The 15,767-nt window shown below is 41.9% G+C and overlaps 1 protein-coding gene across 1 annotated transcript in view; it reads left to right on the forward strand.

Moving 5' to 3' along the window:
• The first annotated feature begins 7,994 nt into the window (after nucleotides 1-7,994).
• The window catches only part of LOC113022596 (retinoic acid receptor gamma-A-like), a 36,935-nt gene continuing 29,162 nt past the window's right edge, over nucleotides 7,995-15,767 (forward strand). Inside the window, exon 1 of the mRNA XM_026168149.1 lies at nucleotides 7,995-8,214. The gene's annotated coding sequence lies outside the window, so the exon portion shown is untranslated. The remainder of the gene's footprint in view (nucleotides 8,215-15,767) is intronic.

Genomic DNA, 15,767 nt, shown 5'->3' on the forward strand with positions numbered 1-15,767 from the left:
GCCAAATTATCCTGAGGGGGACATCCAATGCCACTGTATCCAAGCAGTTTAATGCATTTACCTTTGTTTCAGTACACAGCGAAGAAAGTTGATTGCTGCTGCTGCTGCTGATAAGGCCAAAAAAAAAGACCAAAAAAGAAACTAAAGGAATCTTCTGAACTCATTTAACCTTTAGGGTAATATTGGTTAATTACTTTGCAGACTAGTGGAGCATTTACTTATACTTTTATCACAAACTCTATGAAAAAAATGTGAGCATGAGACCCGCGGCTGTAGATTTTTACAGCATCCAGTTTCCAGTGAATGGAAATCCTACGTTGCTGTGTCAGATCCATATATCCATATATGTTTACAACAGTCAGCCACTGATCATTGCATGCTCCAGTATAATTTAGACAGCGACAAGGTGTAAATGGTAAGCAGGCAGTGTTATCACAGAAGGTCTGAGGAATATTTAACAGAAGAATATGTACCTTTCAACCCTGGTACTGGAGCTCCCATTTGTTCATCATGTGTTGAAGTGAACTGTCACAGGCTGTGCAAGAAACTTGCAGTCATGTGAAAAAGAAAGTTTTTCACATGACTCTGTGTAGTCCTGTGAAAAACTGAGTACACCCCATGATTCAGTAGCTCGTAGAACCACAGTCAGCAGCAATAACTTGAAGTAATCGTTATCTGTACGGCTTAATCAGGAGACCCTCTCCTCTTCACAGCGTTGCCTGGGTTCATTTGTTTATGCACAGCTCTCCTAAGCTCCCGACACAGTATTTCAGTCAGGTTGAGGTCTGGACTTTGACTGAGCCATTGCAACACCTTGATTCTGTTTTTCAACCATTGTGTTGTAAGTTTGATGCTGCTCAAAAAGTGGTGCGTACAAACGTTTCACACACCAATCAGTTGTTTGTCAATATTTTCATACCTGAATTTGTTTACCTGAAATATTGAAGGCCTGGCTGCTACTGCTACCACTACTACTACTACTACTACTGATAATAATAATAATAATAAAAACAAGTATTATTATTATTATTGTTGTTGTTATTATTGCCCTTTTATCATTAGTTATAGTTTTTCAGAATGTAATGAGCCACAAAATGATCAGAATTACAATTATATGAAAAAATAAATAAATAAATTGCATGCAAAGCAAACTAACTACTAAATAGTTGAATTTCAGTATTCTTTATCTACCTTATTTCAAAATATGTTATATTTCATTACAAATGACTTTTATCATTGCTGGATGTCATCACATACCGGCCTAATTTCTTAGTCCTAACCTCATGGATGCTGAAGAATCCGGATGTTTGGGGGGTGGTCCGTGTACATTTTGTGTTATTTGTTTTCTCATCTGACAGATCACATGATCCTTGCCCTCCACTTGTTTCTTACATTCTCTTGTAGTCGTTTTTCATATAATCTTTGATATTCAAACTTTTTTTTATTTATTTATGGGGGTTTTACCTGAGCCACAGCTAGTATCTCAGGGGAAATCAATATTCCGAAACTTCATTATTCCAGCTGGAGTCTCGCTTGTTGTTTTTTGGGGGTTATTGTTTACTTGTTTGTTTACTAAACTATCTTCACTCCGGTGGAAACATTTAAGGAAGCCGTGTGTATGTTTTGGGTTCCTCTTTGGACAGAATCGTTTAGGTTTCTTCAGTTGGACTTTCTCTTGTCTCTTATAAGATAGGCATGTTTACTTATATAAAGAAATAGGGGTGTAGCAGATTGCATACAGACCGCACAAGCCTCTAGGTTCAGAATGACTGTGGTTCACTAACATATGCTGGGTGGTTAGAACAAAATAGGCCGGAGCGCATGTTTCGTAATCTGATGGTGATTTTTGTGTGCAAACTGATATGATTTTGTGCAGGGTAAAAAGATTTCCTCACATATATGAGTAGACGAGGACCGTTCTTTTAGAAGTTGTCGTTTGTTTAGATGCAGACGTCCTGGTCCTCGGTAGTTCTTCTAAACACACCATAGATGTGGCTCCTTGGAATTCTGATGATTCTCTGTGCAATCAGAGCTTGGGGTAAATTTGCTGGGACGTCTGTTCCTAGGAAGATTGTGGCATTGTGTTAACAAAGACCTGATTTCCAGATTTTTTTATAGATATATTTTGGTCAAACCTCCTATGGATCTGGATCAATTAATCAATCAAGCCATCTGATTATCAGCACTTAGTTGCTATTTACCTTTGTCATCCATATGGAAGTAGTAAGGGTGTACGTAATTTTTTGACAGAAGCACAGAGTCCTGTGAACACTTTCTTTTTCACATGATGTATCGTTGAACTTGTCGCAATTTAATTTTAATTTAATTTGTCTTTGTGGTAAAAAATCTTAGCAAAACACTTGAAACCAGGGGAAAACATAATCCAGTTACCTCCGGTATAATGTCTTGCTGTAGCTAAGCAATCCATAAAGCCTTTTCCACCTGAAACAAATTGTCTTGCATTGTGCATTAATCAGCCACATTAAAACCATGTTTTATATTGTGTAGGTCCTCCTAGTGTCTTCAAAATACTTACTCTTTAGGGCACAAGGACCTCTGGGGGTCTCCTGTGGTGTCTCAGATATTGGCAGAGTCCTCTGCTGTCCTGCGTGGAGCCTCCATGGATTTGGCTGGTTTCAGTCCCACAGACGTTGGTTGAATTGGGACCTGTGGAGTATGGAGGCTGGGTTAGCACCACGGCCTCTGTCATGTACCTCAAGCCATCCCAGAGCTCTGTAGCGGGGGGGTGTGTACCTGTTGTGGTAGGCTCCTGTGATCTGAGAACATACTTCCATGGTCTATACTGACTGTGATTAAAATGGGGTTACATGTCCCACCTACATAAATACCATAACCAAAGATTTCCCAGCAGAATGTTACATTGTAACCAAGTGATTAGTGTTATTTACATCACCTGCCTGTCAGTGGTTTTAATGTTATGCCTGATGGTGTGCATAGGTGTATGTTCAGTTTCTGTGTACTGTCTCATTTTAGTACCATCTACAGGCTGAAGCTTTTTGCCTTCAGCACTCCTGAGGGAGCTGCTATGTTGACACCACCTGAACTAGAAGAAAAAAATTTGATTTCTATTCAGACTCGGACAGAGAATATTGCAGGAGCCACCCTAGCACTTCTCCCAGTGTGGTTCTCCTCCTCTTGCCCCCTCCTCCACCAATTATCCATCTTAATTTCTTCCTCGTCCAATCATCTCATTTTCACGGTGCTGCACCCTCCAATCAGCATTTGTCCTGCAGGCAGTAACACTTATACATATCTGCTGTAATTAGACAATCACTTCCACATGTGGCTCAAACTTCTTCAAACCACTCAATCCCTACCTCACCCTCCCATCCGCCCACTGTCTCCTTTTTCCTCCCTCTGTTTTTCTTATTTCCCTGTCTCACACTCCACTACCCTCTGTGTGCCCCTGTTCACTTTTTCTCTCTCCCTCCTTCTCCTTTCTTTCTGATTGAATTACCATAAGTGCAGGTCTTGGCCAAAATATGCCAGCTTGTTCTGATTAAAACTGTCCTTGTTATACCAGAGACTCTCCAAATGTCTGTGAGCAGTATCTGTGTGTGTTGGTGTATTTGGGGGTTGGGTTCAGAGAGGGAGTAAAAGTGGATTGGGGGGGGGGAGGGGGGTCGGGTGTAGCAGCATATGCAGCATGAGTAGAAAAGAAAAAATGCAGCCAGACAACATTGCATGGTGAAAGATAAAGAAGTCCAAGAACAAGATGGGGACAGAGTGGAAGGAGATGGAGAGGCCGTGCTGGAAAGTGGGAACGGAGAGGGAATGAGACGGTAATGGTAGTTGACAGAGTTGGGTTCACAACAGGTTCATGATGACATCATGGTTGAATTTTCGGGGAACATTTATATAGGAAAAACTATTGGATGCACATGTACACCCCGCTTTTTTCCCCCTCGTCTTCTTTTCTCTCTTAGCTTATCCGCTAACACAAATTGTTGCAAACAAGATCAAAAATGCACGTTTGCTCGTTCAAAATGAAATTTTGACCATATTATTTGAATATTTCTGTCTCGACTCCGTTCGAACGAGAGAGAGCGCCTTCGTTTCTCGCGTTGTTGTTGAACTTCGTGTCCGCCGAATTGACAGCTGCTACCCAGAATGTCACTCCTTTCACCTTTTCTCCCCCAGCAGCCCTTGCTTTCTCTCCTCCTATGCTCCCTCTTTTTTTTTCCTTTCCTTTTTTTCCTTTTTTTTCTTTTTTGCCTGCTAGTCTAGCCAACCCTCACCGCTGGTACAGTATGTTCTTTGTGTGTAGGCATGTTTAGCAGTTTGAGAGACAGAAAAGACATAAAGGAGCCTTGGGATCCGAAATGTGTTTATAGTGTATGTGTGGGTGTGATTATATTTGTGTCAGCTCTTTTACTCGCTTGAAGAAAATTAACAGCAGGGTGTTGTGGCGTATTAAAGGTTCTTTGTGTGTTGTGCGTGCATATTTTCTGCGTGAGCCGTTGCGCCCTTGTTTATTAGTTTGTGGGCACTTGCCAGCGCTGGTGCGAGCGTTGCGCCGTCTTCTGACATTCTCCATACGTGCGTGTGTGTTTGTGTGCCCGGGGAAAGCGAGTGAGCTTGTCATGCGTGCCTGTCATCCTCTGCATGCTTCGCCCTGCGCCACAGTGCTTCACATGACATCAATCTGAGCACAGTGGGATAGTGATCTCATTACCAACAGCCTGTTGCTGATTAAAACCTGTCGTCTGCAACCCCCCCTCCCCTTTCCCTCCTTATCCCTTTCTTTTCTTCTTTCCCCCTCCTTCACCGCTCTCCTCTGCTTCCTTGTCCTTTGCCTCCCCCCCTCCTGCTTCTTCCACCCCTCAACTCCAGAGTCGCACCATTCTGTGGTTTCTCCACTGCCTGCTGCCAAAAAGGGCCCCATTTCCAGCTCTGCAAAAAGTTATAAGCTCCCCTCATTTTTCCTTTTCAGTTTTGGCCATTTCTTTGTTCTCTCTTCTCTGCTTTACATCTTTAGGCCTTCTTTATCACAGGCTGAACTTCCCCAAAACTTTTACCTGCAGGCCTCAGAGGAAACCCTTCTCACATTTCTAATCCCCTTACTCAGTCAGTCTGCTTTAACAGTGCCACTCGCACTGGAACAAAAGTGAAAATGAAAATGTGTCTTTAACCGTCTCCACTGGTGTGAGTACGCATCAGCACGTGGATACATGTGCAAGAAAGGATGCTCTGTGCAAGTGCTTGAAATTCATAAATACACAAATGTGCCTTCCACACTCAGATGTTGTACACTCACCTCGTCTTTGTGCATTTCACTGACACAGAAACACAAACAGCACTAACCTTTCACCTCTTCTCACTGACACCGTTGCTGGGAAGCGTTTCGGGAAACTTGATAGTTAAAGGAGTGAACCTGGAGTTTGGATTTTAACCGTTCCAGGTTGTTTCTTTCTCAAGTAATTTTTTTTTAAAAAAGGCACAAAGTATAATAGTTAATACAGTAAATGACTATTTTTAAACGTGTAGATTGTTACCTTTTGGCGTTATAGTCACAAATTCAATAAATACGGTGCTGCAGCTCACTTAGTGGAGAAGGCAGCCTGTATGCATTGATTCCACCCTGGACCGTTTCCCTTGCTGCCTCTCCACTTTCCTGTCTCCTCTTGTTCAATGAATGCCCAAAAAACAAAATAATAATAGTTCCATAAAAATCTGTGTGACACTCTTCTATTGTTTTTTACATTAAGTTCAAAATAAAAGTGTTGGTGTGACCGAGTGGGCAGCAACATGCGAAAAAAACGTCCTCTATTTGTTCATTAAATCCCAGAAAATCCATTCCAGGTATTTCATTCATTCTACTGTTTAAACACACAAAACATATCTTTACAGATCTCTTTACATATTCCGTTGTTCATTTTTCACCGTGGCTTAGGTCTGTTGTTTTCATATCATGTATGAAAAGAGCTCGTGATGTACTGACTAATCCAAAACATGTTTCTTTAGCCGTCCCCGGTTAGGTGGGGAGTCACCGACACACGCACTGTTCATAAAGTTCTGCATGGCGATAGAAGCACTTCATTCTGAACTGAAATATAACTTGTTTAGCATCAAAGTCTTTTCCAGACTTCCAAACGCTTCCAGGAGGAAACGCAGATGAAAGATTAAACACACAAATCAAAACCGACACCCTCGATCTCCATCTAACCACACCTATTTAATGGCAACCGATCAGTGCAGACACACACACAGGTATCAGGTAATTGACCAAACTGAACCTGCTCTGTACTCAAACAAAAAGTCAACTTTTTTCCTCTCACGTTTTACATTAATGTTAATATTTCATAAACCAAAAGTGAGAGTCTGACTACAAATAAATTTAGGTTATTAACTAAATTAAAGTAACATGGACTGCGATTAGATTTCTTTTCATTGTACTGTTCTTTACTGTTTGTCATTCTCATGTTGGCCTTTATACTGGAAAATATAATCGCCTACAGAGACAGAGTGTGGAGGAACTATTTAATTTTATAGTTATTTATTTTTTATGAAAAAAAGAGTTATGTTAGTCTGATATTATAGATAATAAGTGTAAAAACTTAGGTACACTTATTCAGAGATATTTAGCATGGCACTGAATTACTCGTGTTTAATCAATTTTCTTAAATACTTGGCTGATTAAAATTGGTCAGTCAACCTGAGGGTAAAGCTCCTGTGCTGGAAGTCGACCTGCGCCGCGCTGCTCGCTGTTGCTGTTGTGGACGGGCTTGTAATGAGCCAGCTCACCGCTGAGGCCAGTCAGGCAGACGGTAGCAGACAGTTTTATCTCTGACATGGAGAGGCAGTTAGCTCTGTCCCTCAAGGCCCGTCTGGCCAGGTTTGATCTCATCATGGATCAAATGTATCTCTGTTAAACGTTTCCTTACCCGAAAACGACAGGGCTTATTTGCTTAGGAAAATCCTGTAGGAGGAAAAGACTCCACTTCAACTGAGTTAAAGGTGTGGTAACTGCTAAGAGAATGGCCCTTTGTATTTCTCAAGCTAGGCAAGATGGAAAACAGCTCACAGCATTTGCATTTTTGAGATTTAATGAAAACTGATGTGTATGCCAGGGTTCCCGTGACACTTGGTAAATTTTGCAAATTTTGCATATTTGCACCACTTTAAATGCACAATTGCAATTTTCATTAGTGTGTTGAGGTTTGATTTCCATACTTGTACACAGTTTATCTGTATTATTACTCAATTGCAATCAGTTACATTCTTTTTACTTTAAATGGACATGTTGAATGGAAATCTGAGAATTGGCACTACTAGTATCGCATTTGACGGTTTTAAACTATTGTTCCCATCACCCTGAGTCACAGGGATGCTAGGGTTTATTTCTATCCCATCAGGAACATTTAGTCACAATAACCCACTGAGTAGCCCTCGATTGGCTCGAGGCCCCCGGACTCCCACATTGGCCGGCCGGAGTCCCAAAGTCAAGGCATTGTAAACATGGAGCAAATGCCAAAAACTGACACCGATATCCCCAAAGGTGTGCAGCCCTCTGCGGCGTGTGTGTGTTTGTGTATGTCTGTGAGTTAGTCACTGTTTCACAAGGGCGGCTGTACGTACACATACGCGCCGCTCTCTCGCACGTACGTGTGTTGGTTTAGGTCTATCTTTGGATGGCGAGGAAAGGATGAACAAATTTAGAAATTCAAAACAAACGGCCACACAGTTGAAGTCTAACAAAAAGAGTGTTGACTGACAGTATGCAGTAGATGGAGTGAAGGTAAAGAGAGAGACACAGACTTTGAGACAAAGAAAGAGAGGGGTGGGGGTAAGAGGTGGCGGTGGTGTTGGTGGGGGTGGTGGGGGTTCAGCAAGTTGAAACCTAAGATTTTTAGACCCTGTTTTCCCTGCCTTCGGGCATTCTGTGGCTGGTAAAAAATGTGCTGTATATTTGAAGTGTTGGATCACGTGACAGAGGCAGGGTTTGTGAATCAAAGTACACAATGATTTCAGGAGGAGAGAGAGCGAGAGAGAGGGTGTATGTTGGTGAAAGAGAAAGAGCGAGAGAGACGGGAAAAGGAGAGGTAGGAGGAATGCAACAGGCTGAGCTCAAACGTTGCTGCGAGAGCGACTTCTGACAAACTCAACAACTACACCTCGGCTCATTTCTCCACTGACTTACAAACCACTCTTCTGTGTGGTGTTTCCTTCTCTGACCCCCCTCTCCCCGGTCTGGTAAGTTTGCTTTTCAGTCTTACTTTCCTTATAAGTTAATTCAAGTTGGCGGTTTGCAAGAGAAAGAAGACAGACAGAGGACATGTCAGAGCATGAGTGAGATGTGTTCGTGTTTCTCTTGTCTCTCTCCCTCTTTTTCTCAGTGTGTGTGTGTTTCTGGGGCAGCATGAGTGGGGAGATTGAGTTTCCCGAGGACAGCTTTAATTGAGAACAGAGCTTTTGAGAGAAGGAGAAAGAACAACAGAAACAGCTCGGGAAGCGAATGAAAGCTGATCGGCACTTGCGCGTGCTCTCCGTTTCAGATGATGAATACTTCTGTAAATCTTTGTGTCCGTGTGCGTCCGTCCTCATTTCTTTTGCTCTCGGATGAGTGTACAGCTCTGCGGTTAATTCCTGACTTCCCAAACTCTGATTCACGGTTGTTGAAATCACGATCTTGGAAAGGAAATCAGCTGAAATGGATGTTGAAATTTCCCCAGAATTTTCAAGGATGGCACAGTTCCCATACAGCGCATTACGTGCTGCATACATCAGATATAGGGGTATTACACAAGCTTCCTAACTATCAGACGCACTTCCAGCAACAGAAGAAGTGGCTTCTACACCCTGCAGGCCCCTACAGCCGACAGCCTGACTGTCAGAGTTGACGGATCATTCCATCAACATCACAAATGGCCGAGGAGGTCTAGACTACCTGAGTGTGTACACACACACAGCCACTCATCCCCTGCTGAAGGTTATATAAACAGGTTCCCATCCCCACAATTATATTAGTTGGATGGAAACACTGAAATCAGTTACTCCGGATATCACAAGACAGTCTGGTGTGCGTCTGATCACCACTCCTGCTTTGCATTATCTGTGTGTGTGAGAGAGAGAAAGTGTGCAGGTATGTGTGAATAAGCTTAGTGATGGCCACATATTGAAACACAAGCTCTTTTTGTGCACTCTGAATCATTCCAAATAGCATCCTTTGTGCGACATGTGCTATATAAATACAGATGCATTGCTTGATTGATGATCGTGATTAAGATGTTATTTGCATGCTGAGTGCCTCTTCCCAGCTGAGCTGAGCTTTCCTGCATCTGTCTCCTAACACTACACTGAGGGGAGTGCTCGCACCGTGCAATGCGAGGCCTCACCATGAGCTCCTCTAGCAAACTCTCGACAAATCTATTCCAGATTCATTTTCCTTAATGTCGGGAGGAATGTTCATCAGCATGTCCGGAGGAAAAGTGCAGGAGTCTACAAATAGGACATAAACAACTGGGTGTAAAATGATGCATATTATATTAGAGCGATCACAAGGTGGAGAACGGTTGAGAGACTCACTGAATATGGCTTCTCTTCTCTTCACCTTTCTTTTCATCAGTTGTTCATTTTCTCTCTTGGCAGATCTCTGTAGAGTGCCGGCTATTGAGCGCCGCTAACTCCAGGTTGGCTCTCTTCAGCATTTGAGGTTTAATATTTATGATCCATCTGCAGTTGGTTAGGCCTTGTTTGTTTAATTGTTTTAAAAGCTGCTAGAGACGATATTTGTTTGCTTGCATGTGCATGTGTTTGGGTGTGTTAGATAAAACGCGTTTAACTGCATTGCAATCTCATCATTGTTCTGTACAAGACTGACAGCCCCTCAGGCTGAGAAGGATGTCTGGCTCCTCTCTCTTTCTCTCCTTTATTCCCTCTGTCTCACTGACTTCTTTCTCCTTTATTTCGTCTCCCTTACACAGCTTCCATCTTTTTTTTTTCTTATCCATGTCAGCTGAGTTTCATTTTATATGGGTTGCTCTCTTGGTTACTACATATAAATGGAAACTTGGAACTTCCAGAACAAAGAAGCGAGAGCTTGCTACTTGCTTTTGAGAGTGGAGGACACAAATGTTTTCTTGTTCCTCAGAATTACATATTGTCCACAGAGTTATTTAGAGAGATTTTAGTGAGAGTGCACTGGCTGTGGTTCGCTCTAACGTTCCCAATTGGCTTCAGAGATTTGGACGTAACTTGTAACATTCATTGTTGCTTTCGCTGCACTTTTCCCCCCAAACAAGGCTCAATGTGTCTCACTGTGCCTAAAGAGCATCTCAGTGTTTTTAATCATGGCCCAGGGCTGCTCTTCAGCACAGGCTATGGCTTTAAACGCTCTTCTAATCCTCTCTGTGGTGGAACAGCGAGAAACAGACTGAGGATGTGTATGTGTGTGTTTGTGTGTTTCACATTTGACTTTAATACTAAGTGAAAAGCTGCCTACTGAACGCCTCAGTAAGGTCTGACCCACGACTGAGCTGATGAGCCTCAAGCAACAGGAGCTGACCCCAGCGCCAACATGGAGAGCCTCAGTAGCCCACAGGGTACCTTCACATAATGACAACATTGTGCCATTTACGAAACATTACTATCACTAGCATCATCCCAATTAGCGCCGCTAACACAGAATTGCCTCCTTGTTATTCCAAGTCATGCCACGTCTCGTCTTTTAAATGTGTTCACCAAAGCGAAGCTAAGAATTACAGTCAATTCACATTTTTTGGCAAGTTCGCATAGTAGCATCACAGGATCAGTGTTTTGTCTGCTGAGATTTATTTTGATTCAATTCGATTCACATGGGCCTAGAGATCAGTTGGCAACCACCTTGCAACCACTGGTGGGCAGGGAAAAACAACCTGCAACTCATTGGTGAAATTAGTTGCCGAGGCATAAGTTGTTGCACTTAAAACCACCTTGCTATTCCTCCTCTTTGTTTTGTTTGCTAACAGTTTGCCATAGTCATCACCATGAACCTGTAAAGAGTGTGATGGAAATGAGAAACCGTGACCGTTTGACCTGTTGCATATGTATTTCTGGGAGTTCCTTTCTCAAGGCATAAATATAGGGAGGTGAATGATTAAATCTAGATTGCAATCAGATTTAGTAACATTTGCAACCTGCAATTTGTTGCTAATTGCACCTGTGTTTAGAAAACAGCGCAACTTTTGTAAATCACCCATAAAACTAGCCGCACCTATGAGCGCTATCTGAGGATTGCAATCGCACACTATGTTTCCCCATTTAGAAAATCTTGCACTCCAGAACTTGTTGATTTCAGCAGTAAAGCACAACTTTTACTTTGAAGCCAAACGTCTTTTCTAAATTTCACCACAACTTGGTTGTTAATCCTATGCAATGCGAGTGTGCAGCCAACCGGATTTGAGTCTTTGGCGAGCAGATTCTGGCCCTTGGGCCTTATGTTTGACACCCCTGCTGTAATAAGATGGATGTGTTGCAAAGATTCGGAAGGATATTTATCAGTAACAATACTTGAAAAATAGCTATGAAATAGTATCTTGATACCTAATATTTACATTCGAGTGTACAGTGTCGACGAAGCGAACGACATAATTGCGTGCATAAATTGAAAATATGTGTTCCCCACAGCCAGATTATAAGATGGCTGTCAGACACTGATGGTTTAAGGCAAAGCAGTATTTGTACTCCTCAAAAGACATTTTTATATGTCAGTTTGACATAAAATATAGTACGGTCATTTGTTGGAAAATCTAATTACGCTGTTTATGGGTGATGGTGCCTGTTTTTTCTCCTCTGTAATGGTGTTTGTGTGTCAGTGTATGCATTTTCTACTCGCCCCGTCCAGCATAGCTCATGTCTGACTGACTGCACTCACTAAGCCAGATTAGTTTGTGGTTTATGGTTTACAGCTAATTGTCCCCGCTGAAGTCATGTTTTTCCTTGCATTTGGCTGTTTTTCGGGGGACTTTTCAACCTTTGTGTCTGCTCACACTCAGCAGAGTTTGGGCTCTTTATTTCCTTACCGTCTCCATAGATACATCTGTATCTATGGTTCACTTTCAACAAAACCTTTCTCTGCATTTGTTTCCATTAGAAATTCCTCTCTAGCCTGTAAGCACATTTTTAGTCTGCACGCCAAAAGAAGCTGAATACATAGAATACTGTTTGCTTGATCTTACAGTGACAATGGCGAGTAGATTACAGAAAGAGAGAGGGGGACAGATGCAGATAAGCAAAGCTCAGATCCACAAAAGAACTACACAAGAATAAGCCTGTAGCACTTTTCCATTGAATACCTGCCTATTTTCCAGCTGACGCACATCGCCCTGGATTGAACTACACTTGATGCTTTGAAAAAAAGAATGACTAAATGGTTGGGTAGAGTGAGACCATCTTTTGAACTTAATGAAACCAAAACAAAAAAAAATTGAAGTGAAGAAACGGCCGTTTTAAGTTTGAGTGACCTTTTTCTCAGCCCGACAGACCAGAGCATTTCGTTGGCCTCGATGTCGGAGCGGAGCGCGTTCCAGTAGTCGTAAAAGCGAGGAAAACAGGATTTGCTTTGCTGCTAAGCAAAGTATAGCCATCCATGCATCACTAGAAATGCACCGCGATGCTGTTCACATGTGCTGCCACCATCTTGGATTGTTTAGCCGAGGTCGACGGGGCCGCTTCGACTTTTTGCGTTGGATTTCTGACTTGAAGGGGCGTTTCAGTTAAAAATTCCAGCCAAGGACTCAGAAATTCCAACTTCCAACGTTTATGTGTTTAATATCAGATAAACTATGTTTTGTAAACGCTTGAAACATTGTCACACTTTGCATAATCAATAAACAGAAAACGCTGTTGTGTAATACATCAAATGTGCCAACACTGAGCGCTTATTCACCACTTGATCAAATACAATAGGGGCCAGTGTTGCCAACTTAGCGACTTTGTCGCTATATTTAGCGAGTTTTCAGACCCCTTAGCGACTTTTTTCCTAAAAAAAAGTCGCTAAAAAAAGACATGAAAGCGCGTATCGCTTTTACTCTCAACAAGCAGCGGGTGCTGTAACGCAGTCAGTTCTTCTTCTACTCTTATGCTGTTTTGTGGATCACAAGGTTTAGAACTACTTATAAACACACACACACAATGTAACTCCGCCAGAGTGCCTATTTCGGGTCACTTTTGCCGGTCCAAGCCCAGGTAAAGGAGCAGGGTTGGAATTGTGACATTAAAAAAAAACAATAATTGCTAAAAGAAATTTAATTTGTAGTTCTAAATAAACTCTAAATGCATTTAGGACGTTTTTTACTCACTTTGTCTCTTCCACGAGGTTATTTCTCTCTCCAACAACATAGGTTACAGGTACATTAGCATGACCAATTATGCAAATGAGGCGATGACGTCATTTAGCAACTTCTAGCGACTTTTAGGACAACCGATAGCAATTTTCCTTACTGAGGAGTTGGCAACACTGATAGGGGCATCGGTGATGTGGAGCAGAGCATTCATTGTGTGCGGCTCCAGTTTGTAGTAGCTGGATCTCCTCCAAGCATGAGCTCTGTGTCACCTCTGTGCTCCACCCAGACAGCAACACGCGTTTACATGACCAAGCCTGTTAGTACAAAATCTTAAGATTTACCTTGTAAAACTGGTCATATATTCCTTAATTCAGTAAACTTCCATGTATGCAAAGTTCCCTGAATTTTTCAAACCTCAGACAATATCAAATTCCCCCCCCCGGCACAAGAGCTCTGTGATGGTTTTGCCACAGATACAAATGCAGTGTTTACCTCATGTAGTTAAAAGCATGAAGAGCAACGTTCAACAAAACAGTACACAGAGACTGGAAACAACCTCTCTGTGGTCAATCTTTCCACACTGCATCACTGGCACACAAAAAACTGCCTAACCGTATTCCAGATCATCCTTACAAGGAGAAACCCAGCTCACCCTAAATGCGGTGATATTCTAAGAGCAGTAAGGCTTTGAGATTTAAGAATCAAAGGATCAAACTCTAAGCTGTGCTTGGATTCAGAGTGGCTGATGATCCGACCTTAGCTCTTTAACGCCTGATCTATCATATTGATATATGAGGTTTTTGGGAATTCCATTTTTTAATTCATCATAGAGATACGACATCATTCATCATCAGAGAGAATAAAAATCATCATCTCAGTATAAAAAATAATAATCACAGTCTAAATATAAGGGCTCACAAATGTCAGCAGATTCCTGGAGGGAGATAGCTGAAACTACTGAAATGGATGTGAGGGAATGTACGAAGTGGAAAAACCTGAGGGACAATTACGCTCGCCACAAAAAAGAGCCGGGAACCTGGAGGGAAAAAAGTCCCAGCATTTTATTTTTTTCCGTCGCCACATATGAACAGGACCACAGGAACTAACGCACACACAAGCATAAATGTGGGCAACGATGTTTTTTCAGTTTCTTTTCTTTTATGTAATTGGCCTATTTAAAAATCATGTTATAAATGTTACACGTGTGCATGATACACCGAGCTTTCGCACATAGGTTTGTGTGGAGCTTATTTTTCTGGTGTGATGCTGATGTATTGTTTCACAATAGCACACAGCAGAAGTTTTGGATTCTGAGTGATGCTAGTTTTCTTTCTTAGTGTGAGTGCTTTTTCATTTCTGTGGCACTGTGGCTTTCTGCTGGGACCAGACCTCCAGTCCCTATTGTGGCCAGAGGAGAGGATGTAGTAAATGTTGAGCGAGGATTCAGAGAGGAGTTAGGCTAGAAACATTTTCTGCTACCACTCTTTTCTCAGACACTAAAGTCTTAATTTATCTGTCTGACTGAAAATGTTAAGGCACATTATCTCCGCGCCAACAGAGCTTTTATTGAAGTTGTGACCAAATTGTCAATACGCCAAAGACTGATGATCTGTCACCAGACCAAGGCTATTTCCTGAGGCTGCTACTGCAGTGTTAGCCCGACTCCACCCTGCATAATGTGTTTTTACAGTTTTACAAAACGCCTTGCCACAGAGAAAAAGAAATCATTTGGTAATTTGGCGAAGAAATCATTTTCTTTTAAAGCAATGGTGGAAGCCGAGCTTATTTCCATGCTAAGGTGGATAATTGTAAAAACATGCCCCTTTGTCAGCATGATTCTGTATATTGGCCATTTGTCACCTGTCAAAACAACTTATCTGCCTAAATGAACTCTTAAAATAATGACTCTTGGTTTTTTTTTGTGGACAAATGGGACTGTTTAGTCAGTGTGTGGACAGCTTTCTGCTGTATCTCTGTGTTCTTATATAGCACCTTTCTGCTCACCTTGAGGACTCAAAGCACTTTATGCAACATGTATCATTGACCCATTCACACACACACATTCATACATGCTTTCTGTCTAACATGCACGAGTGTGAATGAGCAACTCGAGGTTCAGTATCTTGCTCAAGGATCCAGGACCTGAACCACCAATCTTCCAATTAGTGGATGACCTGCTCTACCTCCTGAGCCACAAAACTGCAGTTATTCAGTTTTTAGATTTGAATACAGCCAATCACTAGTGCTGCTATTAAGCTTTGTTTACTTTGATTTTGTTTCTTCTTTTTCTTCAGGAGACTTTAAAACAGAGGCTAGGCTGGTTAGAAGCGTAGGATAATAGAAAAAGTAGTTTAAAACACAGTGTGGGTGCAGTTTGAACCCGCTTGCCTTTTAATTAAATGGTGGCTGTTATATGGGGTTTTGTGGCTTCCAAACCAAAGAAAATATTGCACTTGCCCTTTTGTTCAGGCGTTTTTGCAGGAA

Source organism: Astatotilapia calliptera, chromosome 5 (assembly GCF_900246225.1).
Source record: "Astatotilapia calliptera chromosome 5, fAstCal1.2, whole genome shotgun sequence".
In the NCBI taxonomy this organism is placed as follows: Eukaryota; Metazoa; Chordata; class Actinopteri; order Cichliformes; family Cichlidae; genus Astatotilapia; species Astatotilapia calliptera.